The sequence below is a fragment of the Ambystoma mexicanum genome, chromosome 10 (assembly GCF_040938575.1).
Source record: "Ambystoma mexicanum isolate Mex_15411 chromosome 10, UKY_AmexF1_1, whole genome shotgun sequence".
In the NCBI taxonomy this organism is placed as follows: domain Eukaryota; kingdom Metazoa; phylum Chordata; class Amphibia; order Caudata; family Ambystomatidae; genus Ambystoma; species Ambystoma mexicanum.
Genome location: NC_090932.1, coordinates 1,009,260,278 through 1,009,287,072, shown reverse-complemented (window position 1 = coordinate 1,009,287,072; position 26,795 = coordinate 1,009,260,278). Strand labels below are relative to the sequence as shown.

The window sequence follows — 26,795 nt, the reverse complement described above, 5'->3', positions numbered from 1 at the left end:
GATCCAGTCGGTCAAATGACTTTTGTAAAATAGCATGCTGACGTTTAAAGCAGGATCTTCAGATGACTCTGTGCTTTATTGCACCATCACCCAACTTAGTTTCCCTGATGGGATGACGTTATATTTTCTCCCCAGAGTATTATTGCCCTGTCTTCCTTCTAGTGTATTAATTGCTTCTACTTAAATTGCAAAGAAATTGACACCTCAAGATGGGCATAGTAAACTTGCTTAATGAAGCCTTTCAACTGTGAGATTGCTGTAACTTGCCTAATACTGGAGTTGGTGTTTCTACTTTGTTATTTTAGTGGGGAGTACAGTCTACTATGTTATTATACCGTGCACCACTACCATCGAATTGGAAGTCTCCAGGCGCTCATGTTACAGGGTTCGAAATTGAGGTGAGCTGGGAGCTATTTAGACCTAGAAGAGCCTGGTAAGCTTGACTGAAACAGCTACTAGGAGATATGTTTGTGTCCCCAAGTCGGCTAATGCAGAACAAAAACACCTATGTGAATTGAGACAATGTATGAATAAATATTCAGGCACACATATTCAACATTTAAAGCATAGTGGGTCATAAATAATAGACAAAGTCATAGGTTTACATTTTATGTGGCAGTTAGATTGGCAGAACGCTATGTAGTAGCTCCTGGTTCCCCAATTGTAGCTCCTGGTTAATGCTGGATACCCAGGAGCTGCTTTTAGTTCCTGCTTACCAAATCTTAATTTTGATCCCTGTATGTTGGATCCCTACGGGTAAGGTCGAATGCCTGGTATGTTTTCTATGTGACTGTTTTTTTGGGGTGCGTTTTATTTATAGATAGGCAGGTATTTGAGGTTGTGTGCACTGGCTTGTGTCCGTACGGGTAATGTCCAGTGTCCGTGCTCGTTTGTTGTAATCGTGTGTTAGAGTATAGGTTGACTATCCCAATGGGTGTTTATAGTGTTTGGGTGGTGTGTTTCAGGAAGTAGGAGCGGTTTAGTTAGTACATTGGCTACTCGCTAAAGCACCCAGATTTGTGATACCTGGGAAGTGGTAAAATCAAAAACACCTAGATTTGGGATATCTGGGAAGTGGGGCGGTGGGGTGCCTACATTGGAGACACAGCAGTACACTTAGATTTGAGATACCTGGGACGTGGGGGTGGGGTGGGGATTGCCTAAATTGGAGACACTGCAGTGATTGGAAAACTAGTTACAAGCTGGCTAGCCTTGGTGTACTATATGTAGCTAACAATAATTGCTTGCCAGGAGGTGGTAGGAGGAGAAAATCAAGAGGGGATACAAAAGGAACCTGGAGGAATCTGGAACTAATGGAGAGCAGGAAGGAACTAGATGGTAAGCATCACCTAAGGAAGGAGGCAATCGAAGACCCCAATCTTATGTTATGTTGATTTTATATGAAGGTATGAAGCCATAGTGGGAGAAGGAACAAGATTTGGCATGGCATCAAGGAGGGCTGGGACCAAAATAGGAGCAGAGGGGGCTATTGAGGGCGGAATCCTGCAAACCTGGTTGGGTATGTCTCCCAGAAGCAGCAAATCTTCAGCAGTTTGTACCCCAAAGCAACATCAACATGAAGAATCTGTGAGGTGTTGGGGCTCTTCCCATTGAGTGGGGCCGACTTCGGCGCTCGGTCCAGGATGCAATCCTAGTTTAGAGGGAACGGTGCTTCTATACTGGAGTATGTGTTTACTAACAATTTCTTGCTAAACAGTTGTACTTCTTTCTCAGTTCTGAAAAATGATTTGAGTGACCATGGCATCCTGGAGGCTAGATTTAACATCACTATCTCCTCCAGGAAGCACTCTCATCTTTCGCAGCTGAGAACTAACGCTTCAGGCCGAGCCATCCTTTGGTCTGACAGAAATATTGGGTCCTTGAATTCGAAATTACATTTTGTTATGCAGTCATTGTCCCTGGATTGGAAAATTGAGGTTTTCAATATTAACGCTGATTGTGAAATCTTTGCGACTCTACTCCAACATTTTGCAGGAATGGTCAAATAGTAGGCATATGTTGAACAAACTTCAAACTGGTTTTCGTAGAGGTGACTCTACTAATATCAATGGTCTCTTGCTGCAAAGTATGCAGGAAACGGAATGGGGTACCAAGCGAGGATATACATTCTTGGCCTCTATTGACCTCTTGGCGGCTTTTACCGGGTAGATCAGAATCGCCTTTGGTCTAAACTAGCTAATTGGATGGTCTCCTATGGCTACTGATGAGTTTATGTCAGAACTCAAGTGTTCGGATTTGGTTAAACGGGGAAGGAGATCTCTATGGGGAAATAAATACATTTACAGGCCTAAGACCAGGGTTTGTCTTGGTGCCTTGGCTCTATAACCAATACACATCAGGCGCTGAGGAACATTTAGATAAAGCAGGTCTGATTACTCAAAGCGTGGCTAAATGCAAAATTCCTTGCCTGGCCTATGCATATTTCCTTCTCCATGATAACTCCAAAAGTAGGCCTTCGGAGACTTAATCTGCCTTTGTTGCATACACTAATGAGAATGGGTTAATTATCAATCCAGAGAAAACCAGGATATTGGTGTTCTCTAGGGCAGGGAAACCCAAAAATGTGCATGTATGGTACTGGGGGGTCAGGAGGGGTAATACCCCAATTAAGTCCACTCCTAGCTTTACTTATTTGGGTTTTCATTTCTGTGCCAACCCAGGACTACAGCAATTTCAAGAGATCGCAGTCCAAAAGGCAACCGTTCTGCAAAAACAATTGGAAAGGGTGAATAGTAAATATGGGCGACTTTCATTAAAACCGGCCCTATTATTCTATGAGGGCAAAATCGTCCCAAAACGTACAATTAACCTATGGTTTGAAGCTTTGTGGGTCCTCAATGTACGACATTTTGGATCAGATAGAGGCCAGGCTGTGGTGCAAAACCTTGAGGATCCCGAATGCGATCCCAGGGGCTGCCGTAAGATACGACCTGGGGATTTCATCACTCAAGGCCAGAATTGAATGGAGTATGTTGGCTTTGTATGCAAAATTGATCTCCCCAACCCATGGCACGATCTACGAGGCCCTGAGCCAGTCATTACCAGGTGAGACTGGAGCTTTGGTGGCTCCTAACCACATTGCTGAATTCGGTGGGAGATGTGAAGCTATCCTCGATGGTATAGAGAGTGATGGAGATTGTCTCCTAAAGAATCCAACTAGAGTGAAAAGAAACTTGTTAGATCATGATTTGTGCGAAACGGACTCCTTCCGTTCTTACCCATCGATAGGTCATTTATCCCATGAACATAAAAGACGGTAGATGCTCCTGCCAATTTTTATTTTGTTTCCAAATATGAACAATAGGAATATTTTAATGAGGTTACAGTGGAATTTACTCCCTACAAGAGAGATCCAAGTGAGGAGAAACGTCATTACAGTGGATAAATGCTGTTGTCGGTTTTGTAACTTCGCAGTGTAAACAATGAGGCATGTATTGCTCGAGTGCAAGCCACTGGGGCCCCTGAGAAAGAAATACGTGGAGAGTTTTCATGTGCTAGAATCCATGTTGGGTGATGCATTTTTATGGTTCCACTGCCTGAACATCCAGTGTCCTTGAAGGGATGGGAGTATCGGCATTTAATAAAAGCATGGTAATAATGTTATTATACTCTGTTAATTAGGGAGCCTGCCCTTCCTCTTTATGGCCCCTTATTCCTTGTAAATGGTACATGGATTGAGGGTAACATGTCTTTGGCAAGATGTGTAATGATATAAGGTTGTCATTTTGGATTAGATCTGACCCTGCCTGGGTCTCAAAAGCTCAAAATTCTCTCCCCCATTGAACATGGTGCACGATTCTTGCAGTGAAATGAAATGTGCTCCTAGATGAATAGATTTTTTTTTAGACTGTTACTAGCTGGTTTCTGTTTTGAAATTGATATGACTTTCCTTACCTTATTTTTTATTAAGATTTCTTTTATTCCTGCTTCTTCTTTGCTTATTCTATTTCTTGTAGATAATTGACTGTGTATTGAGCTGTTTTTTGTATGTTTATTGTAAAGATTTGACTGTTAACTGTATTAAGTAAATAAAAATATTAGATGCTTCCCAGTGTCTTTGTTTTTCATAAAAAAGGTATCATCAAGGCAAGAATACCCAACAAAGAGGGTGCCCAGATGTGAGAGAGTCTCTTTCGCTGCATGGGTGCCATAGGACTCTGGTACCTCTATGCAACTAAGCATAAGTCCCCTGGACCACAATGAACAGAAAAGGAACCATACTCGCCCTTCCCCATAAAACCTACTTCAGAGAGACCCATAATTGGGACCTAGAACAGCTCATGCCTTTCCATGCCTGTGCAGGAAAAGGGAGTGGGGCTTCATTAATTATTTTTTTATTTTATTCTCTCTCACATCCCAGTGATGGATAAAACGGGGGAAGATTGGCCAGGGTCATCAGACCAATCCCAGAAGGGGAACAAATATAGGCTGGCAACAGGAATCTGGAACCTTGGGTTATTCAGGTGAGGTCAGAGGTGGAGGATGACAGAGACCAGCAGGAGGCAGACTGCAGGTGATTATTGAAGATGTTGAGATGTTGGCTAGAGCCTGGTACTGTTGTGTGAGAGTGCGTTTGTGTGACAAGTGTGGTTGGAAAGTGGAGTAAGTGGTGGTTGTGAAGCAGATGGTACTAAGTAAAAGGAGGGTGTACGAGTAGCTTGGAGGGTGCAGTAGTAGTTTTTGTGGGAGGAGTAGTGGTTTGTCGAACAGTAGTAGAATTGAGATGCAAGTAGTATTGTGCAGGAGGGAGTAGTGTGAAAGGGGTAGTAGTAGGATGGAGAAGGGACTAGTAGAATAGTTGAAGGAGGCGTAACATCAAAGTGTGGAGGCAAGATCTAGGGGATCGTGGTAACATCGAAGGTACAGGAGATTTGTGGGAGGAGTGAGGTTAAGTGAAAACATGAAAGGGAGAGGTAAGAGTGAGTGTTAGATGGGGAGCTGAACCGAACATGTTATTTGTAAGGCACCTCCACCCTAACCCAGGTGTTCCTGACCACAGGTTAGTAAATAAAGAAGATTGACCGCTGGTGTCTATTTCTGTCTTCTGCTGCTGGCGAGAACCTAAAAGCCGAACCCCAGATCTTACTAAACTCTGTTGGGGACTCAAATTTCCCTACACTGTCCAGTTTGGGAATTGTGCCTTACAAATAAAAATGTTTGAATTTTTTTTTTAGGTTCGTTTCATGGTTTTAATACAACATACATGGAAAAGAGAAACAATTACAGTAACAAAATTAAATCGGGAAATGGCCAGACTCTTGTGACATCACAATTTCAAGTCTCGTAGCATAATACCCCACCAGGGACTTAGTTCAGGCACATCCAGCACCTCACCTCAGACCAGCAAGTGTCTCTGTATTAGCATATCCTTTGTTAAATTGACTTATACAGTGCACTGCTACCATTAGCATGGTCTTGAGGCACTTGCATGCCTCTGTAAGAAAGTGGGTTGGGTAAGTTAGTGAGGGATATGATGGAGGTACTGCTCTTCTGTTGGTGTTTGTAGAATCAGGAGAAACTAGCGTCTATGCGTGCCGGTTTTCTGAGTGTGTTTGGATTGTGCGCACTGAGGTTATTGTGTTGGGAGGGGGGAGAGAAGTGCAGTGTTGGGTGGTTTATTTATTTATTTTGTATTTTTTTTTTGTTGTGCTCAATTAGTTGTTTTGGCGATTGTCTGTGTTTGAGGGGAGTATGCTGGAGAGGAGTGTGGTGGTTAGTACAGTGTGGTTGATTTATTGTTGGTTCCACGAGCTGTACTGTGGCGTGGTTAGCTTGGGTCTGTTGTGATATTGTGCGAGGTGCCTGTTTTTTAGGCTTTTCTCTGTGAGCTGCATAGTCAGGTTTTCCATCGTTTTTTTAAAGGTATTGTGATCTTCTGTCCTTATTTCCTTCGGGATTGAGTTCTGTAGATTGGCTATTAGATGGGAGAATGCAGTTCCTCAATTTCCTTTTTTCTTAGTGTTTCAATTTGGGGGTTGTTGCTTGATCTTGGGTTTATTCCTGGCTGTTAGTGTTTGATTTGGGCTTTGAGGAATTCGGCTCCTTGTCCGTTTAGTGATTTGTGAGCGATACAGAGAACTTTGCAGTTAATGTGTGTTTACTTTTTTACTGGGAGCCAGTGTAGGCTTCTCGGGGGTGGTGTGATGTGATCTCTTCCAGGAGTATCCTTGCTGCAATATTTTGGATGGGTTGGAGTTTTTTTGTTTGCTGTTCTGGCATTCCAAGTTAGAGGCTGTTTGCGTAATCCATTCTTGGTAACACTAGAGATGATTGCACGGCAGAAGCATTTCTTGGCTATTGTATTTACTTTGGGTTTTAATCCTTTGTCCAAGAGTATTCCCTGTTTTTTTTTTTTTATCCCAGCAGATGCTTCACGTTTGGTTCCTATGCCTGGTGGCCAGTTCAGTTGTGTGTCTGTTGTGTTATCCTCTGTGACAAGATCATTATTTCTGTTCAATCAGGTTTAGTTTGAGATTGTTGATTGTCATCCAGGTGTATATGTCCGTGAGGATGTTGTTTGGATCTTGGTTTGAGTTTACCTTAAGGATGAGTTTGGTATAGTCTGCGTAGTTGTAGGCTGTCGGTCAATGGGTTTGGAGTTTCGTCGGGGCGGGGGGTACCTGTATATCTTGAAGAGGAGTGGGGAGAGGCTAGAATCTTGTGATAAGCTGCTGGAGATGTTTTTGCTGTTAGAAATAAATGGCAGGAGGTAAATTCCTTCAGTTCAGTTAGTGCGGAAAGATTTTAGCCATTGTAGAGCAGAGTCCTTTATGCCGCATTCCTCCAGTCTCTGGGTTAGTGTTCTCTAATTGTGTCAAAAGCAGTTGATTTGTCCAGTAGTATGAGGGCTGATTGGGTGCTAGTGTCTGCATTTATTTTCAGGTCACCTAGAAGTGCTGATTCCGTTCCTCGTGGGTTTGACGCCGACTTGTGAGTGGTCAAGTGCTCCGTTGGTTAGTTTCACCACTGGCATATATTAGATATAGGTCTGTAGTTGGTGGAGTCTTCTGTAATTTCTGTTTAGGGCTTGATATATGCTGATTTAAAGGATTTAGATACTATTCCTGTGTTCACAGATGGGTTCATCAGTAGCCGGAAGTCAGATGCTGGGATTCTGTGGTTGAGGATTTATTTGAAGATGCTTGGTTCACTGGGGGATCTGGCGATTGTGTCTTGTATTAGTTTGTTGAAAGCTTCTTGATTTATGAGCTCATGGTGTGCTGGCTGTTGGTGGTTCCGTATTTGTGTTTATTGTTGCGTGGCTTGTGTCAATGTTTCTAATTTTGGTATTGGGTGGTTAGTGATGTTGTCACATAGGAATTGTGATGGTATGACACCTTTGTTGCAGGATGTGCATAATAGTTTTCATACATCTCCTACATGTACCCAGGGTTGGAAATTGAGGGGAGCTATTTAGCTCCTGATTGTTGCCTAGAAGAGCCTGGTTAGGTTGACACCAACGGTGACCAGGAGCTACGTTTGGCTCCCCAGGCCAACAGATACCGAAAAGCACACCTGTGTGGATTTGTGACAATGTGCTTTTGTGAAAATCTATAAGCATTAAGGCTATGCAACATTTAAAGCATAAGGGGTTCATAAATAATGGACAGTGATATGTTTACATCTTATGTCGAAGTTACGTTTGCAGAAGTCTATGTAGTAGCTCCTGATTCCCTAGTGGTAGCTCACGGTCACTGGTTACTGCTGGATACCCAAGAACTGCTTTTAGTTCCTGCTCCTCAAATCTCAATTTCGATCCCTGTGTACATGTACATCTTGTATAGAAGCTGTATATTGATTCTGAGCATGTATTGCAAGAACATGTAGCTTAAGTGTGTGTGGCATAAGAGTGTGTTGCGTAACGGCACGTCATAGAAGGGTGTGTCGTGGGAGTGCTTTAAGGCATAGGGCCATGTACATTTTGTATGGAATATGAGCACGTACAATGTGCATGTTCTATATGTACATTTTGTATAGAAGCTGCACATTCATTGTGAGCATATGTAATGTTCAGAACATTTACATTTTGTAAAGAAGCAGGGTTTGAAATTGAAATTCGCTGAGCAGGAGCTAAAACTAGTTCCTGGGTGTCTGGCATCATCCCGTAGGCAGGAGCTACTGCAGGGGAACTAGGAGCTACCAGAGATGCTTCCCTAACATTTTGTATGAACCATTGTGTTTAAATGTGTATTAGATGTGTTCTAATTCTTCTTTATTAACCTTCTCAAATACTCAGTTAATGTCACTTTTACATGTTTGGCAGGTATTTGTTGACCCTAGGAGCCAAAAGTAGCTCTTGGTAGTTGGTGTCGAGCTCTTCTAGGCTAGAAGCTGGAGCTAAATAGCTCCCAGCAATTGCAAACCCTGAAGAAGCTGTGCTTGGCTTCTGGGTGTGTCATTATAGCGTAATGTCACGTTGCGCAAGTGTAGTAATCCGTGCTCCAGATAAGATTTTGAGGTGGGGTATTTTACTCCCTGTTTTTAAACAATGAGAGAAAATGTGAGTACAAGTTATTTTTCTCCTTTGCAAGAGAATAAAGTGTATGTGACATCCATATGACGCATGCAAAAAGTTAAAAATGTATGGAAATCATTGTGGCTACGATCCACATCATGACCAAAAAGCAAGTTTCCCCTCATAATTAACAGATAAAGCACAAGTTGCGATAGCATAAACGCCATCTCGCAAATGGAACAGATCAGCACTATGAGCTTGCCCCTCTGCGTGTAAAGAATGGGTACTGTAAAGAATGGGTACTGTTTATCACACAAGTTATGGTTTAATGGACGTTTAAACTAGACATAGCATATTAATCTGTGCCCCAGATACGGCTTTGAGGTGTGCGAGAAACCTGACAGAATTCTCCCACCCACTCCCTCAGCATCGTCTATTCAGGTGGCCAGGGAAGGGCCATCACTTTTGGATCCCGACCCTGGGGGTGGACAAGCGAAGGAGGATCACCTGAGTGGAGGGTCTCTGGAGATTGGTAGGAGGATGCCGAGGGCGAGACATGGTATTTTCCCAATCCTGAGAACACCTTACCCTACTCTCCCTCGGCCTTTGTGGGGTGTTTACAATCTCAGCTCATCTTCCCCCTCCCCCACCCCCCATCATTTCCAAGAAATACTGAGACAAGGAGGATCCCACTAAGATCAATAGAGACTACCCATAGAAATAACATGGGGTAAGGTAAGTTAGGGAAACCTTCAGAAAAAACTGTCCCACTAAGTCAGGCGTTGTCGGGAATAGGTAGGTAATGCACACCGGACTCCACTTGACTGTGTACAGCTATAAAAGGTGTGGTCAGTCACAGAGACTCGAACGAGCTTGGGATGCAGTCCAGACCAGTGAAGCCCAGAAGCGGAGAGAAGCTGGAGCTGCGGGCAGGAGGAAGACGGCGCGTGGAGGCGCTGGCCCGGTGTGTGTGGGCGGTAGTGTGGCGAGGGAGCCGTGCCTCCAGGGAGCTGGAGAAGTGCTGCCTGCATTCCACAGGCTGGGACCAGCAAAGTGATGGTTCCCTCTGGGCCAGTGCCAATCCCAAGGGTGCTTGAGGGACAGGTGGGGAGACCATGACCTTAATCCTGCGTTGCCTAGAGGAGCAGTCGATCAACACAACGCTGCCCAGTGAGTTTCAGGAAGAATGCAAGAGAAACTCTGGGCATGTGTTTAAAATGAGAGCGGAGCGGGAGAAAAGCACGAAAAGAAAAAGCAGCACAGAATCTGAAGGAAAATGTGAACGTTAAAAGTGAAAGCAAAGTGAAAAGGCTGAAAGCGCAGCAAGGAGACAGAAAGCAAAAGAAAAGCAGCGAGAAATGCAGAAAGCGAAAGGCAAGTTCAAAGCCTGATCGAAGCTGAAAGCGGGAAAGACTCAGTGAGTGGCCAGTAGTGAGAGGTGCACGAGAGGCAAAGAAGAGTGCCTGGGGCATGTGAAGGAAGGTGCAAGTGTGCATGGAAAGGAAAGCTGAGTGCGCATGTGTGCACGGAAAGGAAATGGGAAGAAAGGGGGTGCAGAGAGTATCTGAAGGAAAGAGGCAACAGAAGAACTTGAGAGCAAAGAGAGGAGTACGAGGGTCAGAGTGGTCACACCTAGGAAAACCAAAAACGCCAGGCATTTTCGAAAGCCTCGGATTCTACCCCATGAAAGAATGGTTTCGGGAAGGGGCGTTGCCTGGAGCGATGTGGCTGCTCCCTTAATGGCCGCGTCCGAGTCCCGCGGCATCCACCTAAAAGCACCCTTTGTAGCGGGCATCTGATCAAGATTTTCGGCTCATATTACACACAATGCTGTGAGGCGCCTATGGGAGCTTTCTGCGTCGGCGGATGATTGGGGAAGGCGAGGATACGGCCCGATCAAGGTCCCCCCCCCCCAAGCGACTCGCGATCCCACATCCAAAATGGCCGCCGGGAGTCGCGACCCCGGCTCCACGAAGTAACCTGCGGAAGAGGCGCATCCCCGACCACGGGGCCCCCAGACTGGGAATGAAGTAGGAGGAAGGCCAAACACTCGACCTGTGTTGTGCTGGACGATAGCTGGGCTGGAGCCCGATGACCGTTCCCCTCCCTCCCTCGCCCTGGGCTCCGGGTGACGCCGCCACAGCGAATCGGAGGACGGCACCGATCTGCTGCTGGCGAGCTGACTGATACAGCGGCCGGAGAAGACCAGGAAGAGGTGATACCGGCGCGGCCCCTGTGTGGAACCCGCTCCGGCGCAGCGAAGACCCTGCGCGACGCTGGGCTGATTTCCCCCCTCTCCCCTCCCCTCCCAGGGGGACGGAGGGAGAATCTACGCCCAGCGGCCACTGGAAGAAGAGGCACGCCAGCAGCCAGGTAGGCGCCCCAGAGCGTATCGTAGCCGGTGTCGGCTGAGGCCCCCCTCCCCCTGCTCCTGGTGATGGCGGAGCATGCCCCTGTAGAACCCAATCTCAAGCCTCTGGGGGAACCCCCTCGGACTGATACCTTGAGGGGCCTCAGCGATCTTTAAGCACCGCGGGCCTCCCCGCCCCCTAGAGCCCCCTGCCGGGGAGGCGCCTGGATGAGGTTGCCCCGATGTTCTAAGCCCCAGAGGACCCTGCACAACCATGGATTGAGTGCCCTGAACTGCACTTTCTAAACCTACCACCCATCGCCTGACCGGATCATCCGACCCATCGATTTCCACATCTTCTTCCCACAGGCTCTTCCCACACCAGAAAGCTCAGCCCTAGTGGCCCTCGAAGCCTACCCATCTTGGCAGAACCCACCCTAACTATTTGAACTACCCTACCTAGTGAGCCACTGCGCTTGCCATCGCACATCTGCCCTACATGGAGCTTGGGATAGCTACCTAAAGGAAAGCCCTCGGATTAACCTGGGGACCCCCCCGCCCCCCTGAACCGGTCTCCTGAGATTGAGCTCTGAGTCTGCTGCAATGGCGAAAGCGGTGAAGGGTACCAAAGGCTCAGACAATGCTCTTGGCTACAGACCAGACCAAAAAATCAGACCCCCCCCCCCCCCACCCCCCCTGAGGCTCAGCCCTCAGAAGAACAGGGAATGCTGGTGACAAAGGGAGATATCCAGGCCTTCATGTATGAGATCAACGAATAATTTAGGTCTTGCATTGCCGAATTTACCACAAGACTGGAACGCACAGACCAACGGATGACAGAGACGGAGCAGAGACTTGGCAAGGTGGAAGATATGGCCCAGAGCCATGATGCAGCCACAATAGAGATGCAACAAGCGATTCGGACCCTCCAGAGCAGCAATGAGCTACTGGAATTTAAGCAAGAGGATTTAGAGAATAGGGCCCGAAGAAATAACCTACGCATCCGCGGGGTCCCCTCATCCATTCTGGATAAAGATCTCCCAGAATACATTGGAAATTTCTTTCAATCTCTGCTTCCTCATTTAGACCAAACCCAATTCATCCTGGACCAGACCCATAGGCTCCACCCAAGACGGGGAGTCTCCTCCGATCCCCTCCCGATGTGGTAACTCGGATCCACTTCTACTCTACCAAGGAAGCTCTGGCAGCGATTAGTCACACCAAAGACGAATTATCCTTCATGAGCACCCCGCTGCAGATCTACCAGGACCTCTCCCCGGTGACTCTACAAAAGAGAAGAGCGCTTAAACCCCTTGCCCAATTTCTTCAGAACCAGAAAATCCGATATAGGTGGCTGTTCCCGACGGCCCTCCAATTTACTTACCAGGGGACCCAGCGATCGATCAGTCACCTGGAAGATGCTGAGCCTATCCTCCACCCGGCTTCCCCGAGATCCTCGCCCTCCCGCAGCCCGACCTCTACTCCGGATAACCCGACGCAGCTTCCCTGGAAGCAAGCCCTTCATACTTGGACGAAGGCGCAGAAGCGCCGAAAATGAAACAGCCTTGCCAGAACCTCGATTCTGAGGTCTCTCCCCGCTACGATGCAGTCAATGAAATTGCCGCGGGACCCGCACAGATACCCCCTCTCCAAGGCGTATTCCACCTCTCTACCCTTGGAGACGAATCCAGAACTGGATGACTCCCCGGGCCTGGCTGGCCCTGTTGGCCGGAGGACTCGCCGGAATGAAAACCCCGGCCTCCCCCAAAAAGTTACTTTTGACCTCCCGTTGGAGGGCACATGAAAAACGATTACTGGAGAGCGATAGCAGATCCCAACTCCTAGATGATGCCTGACTCCCTCCATTCCTCCCCCGTAAATCCGCCCCGCCCACCTGATGAAGAACCGGACCCCCCTCAGCCACACCGGAAACTGAGATTTCTGTCGATCAACGTCGGTTTCCTGAATGCGCCACAGAAGAGAAAATCTATTCCACAACGTATCAAGAACGAGGAGGCCTGAGTGGTTTTCCTCCAGGAGACCCACCTGATCCCAGCTGACTTCTCTAGGCTCCGGTGCAGGCAATTCCCAAAGCAGTTTCTGGCATCAAACGGCACCAAGAAAGGGGGAACAGCAATTCTTTTCGCCAAAGACCTCTGACCCCAAATCTTAGACTCTTTATTGTGCCCTAATGGCCGCTTCGTGGCGACCAAGTGCCGGATATTTGGCCAGCTATATTCATTGGTTTACGCTCCGAACGAACGGCAAGAGGAGTTCTATGCTACTCTCGAGGAAGCCTTATCACAATTTATAGAGGGCCAGGTAATAATCGGCGGAGATTTCAATGGGGTCCCTGACCCAATTAGAGATAAATCTCACCCTCCGGCTCACAAAGACTATAACATTGCGACAGCCTTGCTCAAATGCCTTCGGGCTCTGGACGTGGTGGATACATGGAGAGTCCTGTACCCAGAATCCCGAGACTACTCTTTTTCTATTCCTATGTGCATAGAACCCATTCACGCATCGATCTCATCCTGGCTTCTCCCCAAGCGCTGGCCTACACGGACGACGTAATCATCGTCCCGAGAATCCTATCAGATCACGCCCCAGTCACGCTATCAATAAGAGCTTATGACCCGGAGCCTCCTTCGAGGCGCAAATGGGCTCTCTATGACCCTATTTTGGGTGACATGGCTCTACGGGATGTGACAGCGAAAGCCATCAAAGATTTCTTCAACGAAAATAAGAATGAGGACACCTCGCCGGCTAATACTTGGGACACAATGAAGGCAGTGATTAGAGGGGTCCTTATCTCACAAGGGGCTGCTTATTACAAGGGGAAGCGTCAGATCCGCCAGGCCCTACAGACCGAAGTAGAGAAAGCTGAAGCTATATGCAAAGCAAAGAACTGGTCACCAAAGTCTCATCGGGCCCTCAAGATAGCTCGGAAGAAGCTTGAAGCGCACTACGCGGAAGGCACAGCCCAGATGCTAGCCAGGACCAAACAAAGCTACTATGCTAAAGGAAACAAAGCGAATACGTTTCTAGTAGAGAAGCTGGCGAAGATAAGGAAGAGGAGCGCAATCTTAGGCCTCCGAGACTCCCAATGGAGAATCCAATTTGCTGAAAGAGATCAGCAGCAGATCGCAGTGGCCCACCTCACAGACACGATGACCGCATCCCCTAAGTCCCGGCGAGACCAACAAGCTTACCTCCGAGATGCAGCCCTTCCCCAGATCTCCCAAGCGACCAGAGATGACCTAGAATCCCCGATCTCAGCTGAAGAAGTGGACAAGGTCATTAAGGGTCTCAAGCCGAGACCCCCCGGCCCAGACAGGTTTTCAACTCTCTTTTATAAAATCTTCCGCCCCCAGCTGGTGACCCCTTAACGACTCTCTTTAATTCTTTTGCAGTCACGGAAACAATCACCCCATCAATGCAAGAGTCGATTACAGTGCTGGCACTCGAACCAAGAAGAGACCCGAGAGAGATCACGTCCTATAGACCGATCTCCCTACTAAACCTGGACACCAACATATACTCGAAAGTCCTGGCCAACCGACTGGCGAGGGTTCTCGCGGACATTGTCGATCCGGACCAAACTGGCTTTATAATGAACAGATCTGCCCCAGACAATGTCCGCAGAGTTCTCAACTTGGTTGAGATAACGCAACGAGAGTCCCGAAAATTAGCAGTCCTAGCTCTAGACGCGACTAAGGCTTTTGATAAAGGTGACTGGTCTTTCCTCCGACTCACTCTGGAGTCCTTCCACTTTGGCCCTTCATTTCAGAAATACATCCTGGCGAACTCCCAAGCTCCGAGAACTGTGCTACGAGTCAACGCCTTCCTTTCTGATCCGATCTCCCTATCATGCGGAACCAGACAGGGGTGCCCTTTTATCCCCCTTGCTCTTCGCCTTAATTATGGAACCCCTCGCCCAACGAAGCCGCCTGAACCCCAGAATCAAAGGCCTCCAGGTGGGCCCTACCCAACATAAAATAGCGCTTTACGCTGATGATGTGATGCTTACTATAACAGATACCGCCCAGTCACTGAGGTCATCTCTAGCAGAAAATAATTCCTTCGGCAGGGCGTCTGGCTTTGCCATTAACTTCACGAAATCTGCCGCCCTAGCGGTGGGATTGACCGCAGAAGATGAAAGCTCCTTCGAAGCTCTCTGCCCGATCCCCTTATCGGATAAAGCGATACCTTACCTAGGAGTCCAGATCACAGCCTGCCCGGAGGACTCATATCAGGCAAACTTTCCACCATTATTGAAGTTCCTGGAAGAGGACCTTGAATGATGGCGCTCACAGGAAATCTCACTCCTGGGCCGTATTTCGTCATGCAAGATGAACCTCCTCCCTCGTCTCCTATACGCTTGCTCAGCCCTTCCGATTTTGGTCCCCAGACTCCCACTTCTACGTCTTCAAAGAAAGATGCTGCATTTCATTTGGAATGGTCAAAAGGTCTAGAATACCATTGAAAACGATGCTGACCAGTCCAAATCTGGGAGGCTTGGGAGTCCCAGACCTCCAGAAATATCAGATAGCGGCGCAACTGGCTCACACCCAAGCCTGGATCATCAGCTCAAATCGACCCAAATGGACAGTTGGAACGAGCTCGCCTCCCCCCCCCCCCCCCACTCCGCTTCCTTTTGCACCTACCCCCCCCCCCCCCCCCTGCCTCCAAAAGATGATGGCCGGCTATTCTATCGTCCACAAAGCTCACCCTGAAAGCCTGGGAGTGGACGCGTAGACAAAGGGGCATTCCGAGAGACCTGGGCCCTTCCGCCCCAGTCTTCCACAAACCGGTGTTCTCACCGGGAGCCCACCCCTCGAACTTTCACAACTGGATCAGAGGCGGCCTTAGTTCCCTAGGCCAGCTCTTTCAAGGGAATCGCCCCCTCACTTTCGAACAATGCAAACGTGCTTTCAGCTTACAGGAAACAGACAGATTCTCATACGTTCAGCTGCGACACTGGTGTTCCCATCCACAAATCCGCCTGTCAGCTGCCTGAGAGTTGGACCCCATGGAGCTGACACTCGCAGACCCCCCGGATCGAGGACGAATCTCGACGATTTACAAATTGTTGCAGCCTAACTCGCTCATCACCAGACCGACCTACATGACACAATGGGAAGCGGACCTAAACCACCCGATCGAGGATCACACATGTAGTGACATTTGGTCTCGCACCCGATCTACCTCGCTCTGCATCACCAATCGAGAGTGCGCCCACAAACTGCTACTGAGATGGTACTATCCACCACTCCGATTGCATCGCATCAATCAAACCTTAGACCCCCCATTGTTGGCGTCAATGTGGCTCCCTGGGTTTGTTTATACATATGTGGTGGTCGTGCCCAATGATGATGGAATTCTGGTCCCAATGCATCCTGGCAATCTCAGATATAACGGGGACCACACTGCCCCTGGAACCGGAATCAATCTTACTGGGAGCCCCGATCCCAGGCTTATACCCAAGATCGGGCAGGACGGCAACCCTATTGACTCACCTGCTGTTGGCTGCCAAGATCACGTTGGCTCGAACATGGTGGTCCATTGGTGATCCTGTGGTGGCTAAAACGCTGGACATTTTTATTGCGGAGAAAATCACAGCAGCAAGTAGGGGCTTGCTTCACCGCTTCATGAACATTTGGTCACCACTGGTGGACTACGACGAGAGGTACCCAGCTCTAAAATACAAGCCGCGGGCGATAGCAAATGTCCTAGCGGCCGTGCGCCAAACCTGGCGCTGAGAGACGAGTAGCGGGAGATGGGTCGAGACTGAATCTCTGGGAGAGCGGGGTGGAGGGATGACCGAGGGAATAGTGACCCAAGTGCTTGATAAACAGCTATGTATTGTTTTTTATAATGTACGTTCTCCAGTGTATCATCAAAATAAACACGTTTAAAAAAAAAAAAAAAAAAAGAGTGGTTTCGGAATTCAAGACAGAACTGTAATAAATCACGTGTTGTGTTTGGAAGCTGGAAGAGGCATAGAGCTTTACGAAGAAAGATACGCTGAATGGCCTATTTAAGAAATCCACATCCTGATAAGAAATTTTATGTTTCAAAGTTGAAAATGGGTCTGAGCTTGGGGGAAGGGAACCCTAAGAGGCCTAACCAAGTTCGAGACAGTTTTTGTTGAACTGGTGAGAAGATTGAAACGTGGGGAAGTGAACTCTGAGAAGCGTACAAAAGGAACTGCTAATCTTTTTCCATGGTGTTTTGAAACTCTATGAAGCTGAAGCTTGGGGAAGGGAACCCCAAGGGACTTGATGACCCTGTGGATTGAACTTATTTGTGTGAAGTTGACCCAGAAGCACCTGGTGAAAAGACCACCTGAAACCAACCCTGGTTTCCATTTTAGTTGAACCACTATTTTTCTTATTTTTGAAAAGCCTTCCCATCACCTTTTGTATAGAGTGAGGACAAGCCTAGGTTTAGACACAGGCAGACCTTTAGTTCGGACTGTAGGCAACTACAGGCATTAGAAATGTCAGTTGAGGGAATTATCCCTTTTAGAGTTAGTGCCAGTCAGATATTGCACCAACCCAGGAACCTTGGTAAATCAAGGTTTTCAAATGAACCCATTTGAGTCTGTCTCTCTTTATACAATGCCTGTCTCGCATATGGGAACATTCGACACAATGCTTTTATAATTGGTGTATATTTAATTGTAAGAGTAATAATGATTTCCCTCTGCAAGAATATAAAAAGTATGCAGCAAGCAGCCAAAACCATCTAAACTTGAAAATGAATTGAACACATAACCAAAACGGTAGTAAAGCGAAGATATCTGGCTTCAAACAATTCATCACATTTGTGTAAAACCCATTAATGTACACACAGATGCATATTTATGATCAATGCACACAACAAAGGAACTCTGAAAAATACGTTTGTGCAATGCAAATATTCACTGAAGTATTTTTGCTCGTTTGTTAATGATACTACTTTCCACCTTTATTACTGCTAAGATCTTAAAAAGCTAGGAAAATAAATATGCCAGCGAATGCTCCTCTCCATGAGCATCAACAGTTGCAAAACACACCAGAACTTAAAGAAACGATTTCTCATCTCACTGTGTGCTATTTCAGGCTTGCTCAGTGCACACAGATAGAAAAACGTCTTTTCAGACAGCTCATTTCATGGCCTGCAATTTCTGCCATGATACGCAATGGGAATATAAAAGGTGTCGTGATTACAAGGTTCTAATGCATAAAAAGGTAATTCAATACGAACAAGAAGAGTTTATTTAACAGTTTGTACATGTACACAATTTACTTCTCCTGAAAACTCCTATCAAAGTCAGTCCTTACTTAGTTGTGAGTTTTCAGACGTATATTAGTGCACTTGCACGAAATGTTCATCTCCCAGAATTGAGTTTACAGTTGGAAAATAAAATTGTACATTAATTCTGCACTTGTATCATGCACCTCCTATACGCATACAAGCTCCCATTAAAGCGAACTTTAACTTTGCTCTGAATTTTTAATAAGACAGTTTCAATTCCCTATACATCTTATTGACATTTGAAAACTGACATCAAAGCGAATATTAACTTTGTGTTTTCAGGCATGTAATAGCGTGCATTTCAAAAAATGTTTGTACGTGTTCATTTGGTATAAAATATGAACATTCATTCTGTGCATGCGTCATATACGGAGCAATCCTAAAAGTTAATCTCAAAATAGGCCCCTAGATTTTCCAGAAATGTCTTTCAGTGCACCAGACGATCTAGGTAGCCGAGATATTTGGAGTGATTTTTTTTTTCCCCCCTATGTGGAACCCCCATTTTAAAAGCTGTTCAAAACATGAAAAAAATACGAGGCAATGCATGAGAAGTGTGGATATTTTCCATGCAGGGGCAGCTACCTCGAAATGTGTATTATTTATTTCCCCCCTCTTGGAAGGATCCAAAAGTAATTTAATTTTCTGAACTCCATAGACAAAGTCGTCTCAACATTAACTATGTTGTGTGTATGTGAAATACATATATTTATATTTAATTTGTTTGTGGTAAAGCGTTGTTCCTTATACAAGTGAACACCCTATCACCAAGTGCACTATGTTTTGCATAGTTACCTGTTGGCACCCTGCGAACATTACTAGCTACATGATGTTTGGACACACCACCCCTTTCCCTGGATTTTAGCACCTTCACACATAAGACGGTTGCTTGTAATCGGTGAAACATCAATGTGGGCATAGGATTGGTCCTGACACGAGGAACACAACTCGTGGTCCCAAACCATGTTTCAAGGTCCTAGGATACACTGTTTCCAAGATATTTGCACTGCAACGAGCTGCACCATGCCAGGGTCAGGCGATGGGTGGGGCGAGAGCACAGAAGGTCCCACCACACGGTGAGGAACTCATGGTGGCACAAGTAAGACGGGCACAAGTGATCACAATTCAAGGGTTTTTATTGAAAAATTAATGTTGTATGCCGGTTGGAATACACCTTTTCTAAAGCTAATTCTAAGATGGGAGCAAGCGTTGACCATCAAATCAAAAATAAGGCCTTCCTAGTAGGGTTGTCAAATAAAAAGGGCCTATATTAAGTAACATATTGCCAAGCCTTACAACTAATACAGATAAGGTTGTGGGATAGCTTTCAAGAAAAGAAAGGAGTGTTCTTAAATATGTCGGGGTGCAGTAGCCTGGGCCTGCCTTCCCCGCGTTTTTGAGCGCGGGGTAAGATGGGAGCTTGAAGCACAGTACAGTCTCGGGCTTCTCCAGCATGACAGATATGGCATTTAGAACACGCCTATACACAAGTGTTTCAAGGCGCGACGAGGCAAGGGAGGGGAACAGAGGGAAGACAGACAACAAACCTACTAGGCCAGGTGTCATTCAGATCGCACAAGTGCATGGGAAGGGGAGGGGGGAGCAAGTGCAGGGTGGGAAGGGGGAGAGGACGGTGCAGTACATGGGGATAAGAAAATGATAACAATGGGTAAGTACGGCCTGCAAGGGTAAGTGCAGACAACAAGTGGTTGTAGTGGGACTGTAGGGATACAGAAACAATCCCCAAGGGTGGGGTTGCCAGGAGGGCAGTGCAGGAGTGCCACTGGCGGGAGAGGGGACCTGAGCCCGAGATCACAGGGTGGCCAGGCAACCAGTGCAAAGTCGGTGTCAGCCAGGAAGTCAGCAAGGGAGAGGAGGAGAAAAAGCAGGCTCAAAGAGAGAGGTTTTGAGGTGCTTCCGGAACCGAAGATGGTTCTCCTCAAGTTTCAGAGGGAGAGAGACCGAGAGAGACCGAGAACCCCCCCATAAGGCCTTGTGGACAATGCACAGGGTTTTGAACTTAATCCTCGCAGCCACACGGAGCCAGTGTACAGATTTCAGTCCTGGAGAGATACGGTCCCTGGGCTTGAGGACAAGTCTTGCAGTCCTGTTCTGGATAAGTTGCAGAGGGCAGAGAGTAGAAGCAGCCAGTTGCAGTAGTCCAGCCTAGAGAGAACCAGAGCTCTGGAGACAGTGAGCTTCTGGGGGAAGGAGAGGAAATGAAGAATACCTCCTGAAGATGTGCAGTTGGTAGTGTGACTTCTTAGAGATGTCAGATATGTGAGGAGAGAGTAGAGTCGAAGATGACCTTGAGGTTTTTAGCCACACAGGTGGGAGCAGGAAGAGGGCCAAGAGAGGCTGTCTAGAGAGCTACAGGGAAGGAGGGAGCGGGGTGCCAATGAGGAGAATCTGACTTACTGGCATTAAGGCAGAGGTCATTGGCAGCATACCACTCCTGGATAGTAGACAGAAAGTCAGAGATGAGGGAAGTAGAGGAGGAGGCAGAGGGTAGCCTGAAAGTGAGCTGGGTGTCATCCGCGTAACACTGAAAGTTGGGGCAGAGAGCGGCGATGCGGTGAGCCGGGGGTGCCAGGTATTGGTTGAACAGCCAGGGCGACAGGTTAGACCCCCTGGTGGACACCACAGGTAGAGAAAAAGATAGCAGAGAGGAAGGACCCTAATTGGACCTGAGAGGGCCAGTCGCAGAGTAAAGAAATCGGCCACGCCAGAGCCTGACCGGTGATACCCAGGTTATCACAGAGACGGTTGAGCAGGATGGCATGGTTGACAGTGTCAAAGGCGGAAGAAAGATCAAGCAGGATGAGGACGCAGGGATTGTTAGAGTCAAGATTGGAGAGCAGGTCTTAACAGATGTTCAGGAGAGCAGTTTCTGTGCTTCTGGTAGCTCTGAAGCCAGACTGATGGTCATGGAGACAACCAACAGATTCAGTGTGGAGATTAAGCTGGGAGATGGCCAGTTTCTCCAGGAGCTTGCCCAGGAAGGGAGTGATGGAGATTGGACGATATTTGGCCGGGCAAGAGTAGTCGGCAGTGGGTTTCTTAAGAAGAGGGTGCACAGAGGGAGTGCTTCAGGGGTGATGGGAAGACTCCAGTGGCGAAGGTGTGATTACAGAAATCAGACAGGCAGGAGCCAGGGAGTCGATGTGGTCCTTGATAGTTTTAGAGGAACAGGGGTGAACCTGTTTCGACGAGACTTTCATAGATCAGACTTGTCTAGAAACCTCATCTGCGAAGAACCGGGGAAAGGCAGAGAAGGAGGGAGGAGAGGTGGCTGCAGAATGACCAGAGGAAGAGCAGGGAGTGGGGGGGATGGAGGAAAGAGAGGACAGGATGTCCTGAGTTTTAGAGATGAAGTGAGATGCCAGTGCCATGGAGATGGCCTGGGAGGGGACAGGAGAGGTAGAGACTGCGGCAGGACTGGCCAGTTCCTTGCAGATTTTAAAGAGTTCAGCTGAGCTGTTAGATGTCGCAGAGATGCGGGCTTGGATATGCACCCTCTTCTTGGTTAGGACAGAGAGCCGGTATTGCCTTTGCGGCAGGCCAGTTTGTCAGAGGATGTACATGAAGCATGCTATTTCCTCTCGCCCACCCTACACTTGCGTTTTAGGGTGACGAGGTCAGTATCGTACCAGGAGTTGCACTTGGCTTTGGGCTTCAGGTGGATTCTCATGACGGGGGCAAGAATATCAAGAGTATCAGAAATAGCAGAGGGGGAGAGGGCTGTGTCAGGATGAGAGTCAGCCAAGCGGGGAGGAGGAGGTGGGGTGAGAAGGTGGCAGCGAAAGCCTCAGCTGACATGCGCTTCATGGGTCTGATGACCGAGAACGTGGGTGGCAGTGATGGAAGTGGCTTGGCCTGGGAGGGAGGGTGAGGTGGGAGGAGAAAGTGATCACTCCAGGAGAGAGCAGTGGTAAGAGGGACAGAGAGGGGAAGGTCTGAGATCAGCACATGAATAGTGTGCCCTGCAGAATGAGTCGGGCCAGAGGGCAGAATAGTTAGTGAGAGTCGTGAAAGAGTCCAGAAGGAGGACAGACGCGATCTAGGTGGATGTTGAAGTCTCCAAGAAGGAGGAATTGAGTAGTTGAGGCCAGGAGTGAGGAGGAGAGGTCCGCCCACTCGGAGAGGAAGGATGAAATCTGACCATGTGGCTGATAGATAGTAGCCACAGTAAGTGAGTGGCTAGGGGAGAGAAAAAACCTGCAGATGAGGCATTCAAAAGAGGAGTAGGCTTGCGTAGGAGTGACAGAGGCAGGAATCCACTCTGGGAAGATCAGGGCTAAACCCCCACCTGAGCAGTTGGCCCTTGGCACAGAGAGGATCTTGTAGCCATCAGGTAAGAGTGAATAAAAGCTTGTGACAGAGCTGGCCGTGAACCATGTCTCGGCCGCCTTCTTTTAGAAGGCGGCAGATGTCAGAGGAGTGTTTGACAGCAGAGCGAGTTTAGAGTGGCAAGATGGAGAAGGTTGCCATCCCTGAAGGACGTCTGGGGAGAGGTACAGATCAGAGGTACGCCGTGCAGAGGTGTAGAAGGAGCCTGAGAGGGGGTAGAGAGGGAAGGTGGTGGCAAGGTAGCCAGAGAGAAGGCAGAAGGGGGGGGGGACAAGGTAGTCCAGGAAAGGGGAGAAGGGGCAGCAGGAGAGGAAAGGAAGTTGATGAGGCCTGGGAAGCATCTATCAGAGGTGAAGGTTGGCCTTGAGGGTCTTGGACCAGGACGGCCCCATTGGAGTAGACATTAATGATGACTTTAGAGGAAAGGAAGGATGCCAGGAGGGCGTCCCAGTGGGTGCCACCATTAATGGGAGAAGAGGAGAAAGGGAGAGCACAGACCATATGAAGGGTCCATAGGTCTGGCAAAGGCACGACAAAGAGGATGTCGGTGAGTTTCCTTGGAAGCGGCACTGGTATAAGTGTCAGCGATAGGGAGGCCTGGGTTGGAGACCAGGATGTCCTTATTGAACTTCCTTCCAGATTTAGTGAGGAGAGCAGGATAGTCAATAGAGAAGCAGTTAGAAAAGATAGGAGAGACAGAGAGCACCATAGAGTAGGTGGGAGAGGGGGACGGTGGAAGGGAAGACACTAGCATAGGTCAGTGGAGTAGGCAGACTAGACAGCGGGAGGTAGGCAGGTTGCGCAATAGGACAGACAACACTCAGGAAAGGAGTTTTTACACAATGCGCCGGGTAGAAGCAGGTAGGAGTGCTCATCTAAGTTTGAGAATCTTAAAAGGGGAGAAAACCTGGTATTAAAGAGGGGACTACAACACAACTGAGAAGGTGTGAAGGTGGCAAGGAAGCGCAGAGGGACTGACCAGAAGACCGCAGGGGATGCTAGTCGCCAGTCAGACACCTGCAGACACAACAGGAGTCGTCTCCGGAGAGGGAGCCGCCCTTTGCCTAAGGGGCCCTCAGCCGAGGGGCTGCCCTGGTAGCGCCTATAATGAGGGGAGTGGCAAACCGGATGCGGTGGGAGGCGGGAGGAAGGCAGGAGGAAGGCAACGGAGAACCACGGAAGGGTGGAGGGGGTGGGGGGAAAACAACAAAGGTAAACACAGGTAGGGAGAGCAAACAATTAAACTGCAGGGCCCACGGAGGGTCCTGGTACCTTCACAGCAGCCTGCAGTTGCCCGCTCAGAACACAATGTAAAATCAAGATGGCAGTTCAATGGCTGTTCTATGGACCGTTGATGGTCAAGTCTAGTTTCCTTTGAAAGTCTCTTGCCTTCGGGCCTAACGTGTTCAAATGGCAAAAACAAATGTTCCTTTTAACCAGATGTGGTGATTAACCCCTTAACCCCTGGGTTCCCCCTCCCCCCTATTGTGGGCGCTGACCCTTCTCAATTGTAATCCAGTTTGTCAGTTTTCTTACTTGAAGTTTGGATGATAGCCTCACCCCTGGAACTCCCTCTTTCGTGCTCGGACCCCTCTTCACTGGGGGTACTCGGGTGATGGCTTCATCTCTGGCTCTCCCTCTGCTGGTCTCAGACCCTTTTTTTCTCTGGCATCCCTCCTTCGGGTTCACTCTTGATGTCTCTTAACTTTGCTTTCACTTTTCTCAATCTTGGGGTGACAACTTTTCTCCCTTGGATCCCCTTTTACTTTTTACCGTTTACTATGGCTCTCAATCAGGGTGATGGTGGCTCACCCCTGGGTCCCCCTCTTCTGGGCACAGACTCCTCTTTACTTTCAATGTTCTATTTTTACATCAATGTTTGCGGGATTCAATTCCCTTTCGCAGTGCTTGTAGAGGAGTCTTTCAATTGTACAGGGATTTTGCTCGACCTTCTGTATGACCACTTTGACCTATTTCACTGGCCATGCCCTTCTACAGCCTTCTAGTATTTGTAGTTGCATTCAGATGGGGATTGACCAGAGTCCCTTGAGTTTGCACCCCTGTGGTGCCGGTTTCCCTCTGCAGTTGGTCTCCCTTTAAAACTTTTACAGTTCCTTGAACTTGGTTCACACTTGCCACTTTGCAATTCTCTCACTCAGCAAAGCCGGGTTCTTATCGATTCTTCCCTTGACTCACTGGCTGTGATGAACCGCTTGGCCTTTTGGCTTTTCTGGAGGTTTCAAGGCCGGTACAACAGCTTCCCTTGCTCCTTATAGGCATATGGTTGCCCCGTGTGCCGTTGACATCTGCTGCAAGACACTCGTAATATTGTTCACGGTCTTAGGCTTTCTTCCTCGAAGGTTCCAAGGCCTGGGATGAAAATGGCAAGGTCGCTTCTCTCCTCGATTTCCTGCCGCCTTTCTCCTTCGCTTGAACTGCCACGTCTGGTTAGCAGTCTGGTCGTTCTGTCTGCCGTACCCGCCTCGCTCGTATTGTGCTCTTTTACTCCACCATTTATCCCTGTGGGGGAAAAGGAGTAGCTGTCAGGCGTTTGTGATTCAGGCTAATTGCCTGATTTTGCATGACCTTCTTGTCGGTACATGTCAGGTAAACAGTTTTATTACAAGTCCGTAAACCAGTATTCATGTCGGAAAAGGAAGGGTTTGGAGTGTCGAAATGTCCTACGGGATGTGATGGGGAAGTATCAGAAGGGAGTCGGTTGGTAAACCGAAAAGGACAAAATGGGTAAGGTTTGTGAAATGGACGAGAATGACCAGGATGGAGAACAGAACATAGGGGATGATGGGAATTGTAATTGTTGGTCACTTTCAATTGGGAGTTCAGAAAGCGACAATCGGAGGGACGGGATTGGTAGAGTTTGTGGGGTCAATGAGTAACTGGGATTGTGGAAATCTGGTTTTTGGGGAAGAATAATTAGAGGGACATGAGGAAGAATGGGAAGGATATAATATATGTATTAAACCAAAAGAGGGAACATAAACAGCTCTCTATGTAAAACACCAAATGTACCCACAGAAATTGGTGTCTCCAACACAGCCACTTAGCCGATATGGGCTGCGTACTGTGTACTCAATAACACATAGTTAACATAAAATATAATTTTTTAATTTTTTCTCTTTCTAGCACAAGTAATACAAACATTAAAAAACATACATACACAACATAGTAATATACACAGTAAAATTATTCCACCTCACAAAACAGTGGCAACTTAATTACTCTTATTCCCCACTGTGATGAACAAGCCCAACTTATATACGTTTCTGTCCTATATGTTGCAGGTAACTGGACGTTCTTCAGGGGCAGGAATTTAACTTGCGCTTCAGGTAGATCTTATTCATTCATTGTATTGTGTCAGGGAGAACAATTATCCTTATACCCCAGGGTGAGCTTTTCTTTAGGGGTGATGTTTTCTTGTGGTGCTGGCTAACCATTTTCTAGGAAGTGGTATGTTAAACACTTTCTCTGACTAAGGCTAGTCCTCCTTTTTTGTAATTGGCTCTAGGTACCTGATAGTGCATCCTTCTATCTACTAGATGAGTGAAGAGCAAGAATTGGTTCTGCTACTGAGTTTGAAGATATTTACCTCTCCTGACAATTGGCTCAGGTATATTATTTGTTGTATACGGTCCTACCCTATTGGTGATTAGGGATTGGCTAGGTTGATTAATCGGACCCAAAATGCCCAGTTAGTAATGTAGATGTCTCTTAATGTACCCTTAGATATAGGAGTCTGATACGTAGAAGAATGAATAAGATCTACCTGAAGCACAAGTTATCTGAGAGCGCCAGCCTTCAGGCCACCTGAATATGCATCTGCTCCGGGATATGTCAGCCAGCCACATGCGCCTGTTCTCTGTGCAGTTTACTTTAGGGTGCAAAGCACATTAAGCGAATTGGAACAGGGATGTATCATGTTTGTCTACAGAACTCGTTTGGAGAACGGGGACTTCTGCTAAAATATATTAGTGCGGCGGTTGGCGCACTATAGTTGAGTATAGAGATACACAGGAAACCCAAAAAATGTATTGCTAATAACTTTTGACATGCATGACTGATTTGGCAGAAATTTTGCAAGCAAAACGTTTGTCACGCCGCAAACCCGTGCCACACTTTCTAGAAACCATTTAAAAAAAATACAATTAAAAAAAAGTAATTAAAGTACCAACTGTTTCGGCCTGGTGCCCATTGTTTTTTTTTTTATCCCCACCCCATAGAGGACATTTGCTCCAGTCCACAGCCAAAACTGCTGGATGGAATTGGACCAGGTACGAAACAACTTAGGCACGAAGCGCT

The 26,795-nt window shown here is 47.5% G+C and overlaps 1 protein-coding gene across 1 annotated transcript in view; it reads left to right on the top strand.

Moving 5' to 3' along the window:
- Positions 1-26,795, top strand: part of PSMD2 (proteasome 26S subunit ubiquitin receptor, non-ATPase 2) — a 674,802-nt gene that overhangs the window by 758 nt on the left and 647,249 nt on the right. The gene's annotated exons all lie outside the window — the stretch shown is intronic.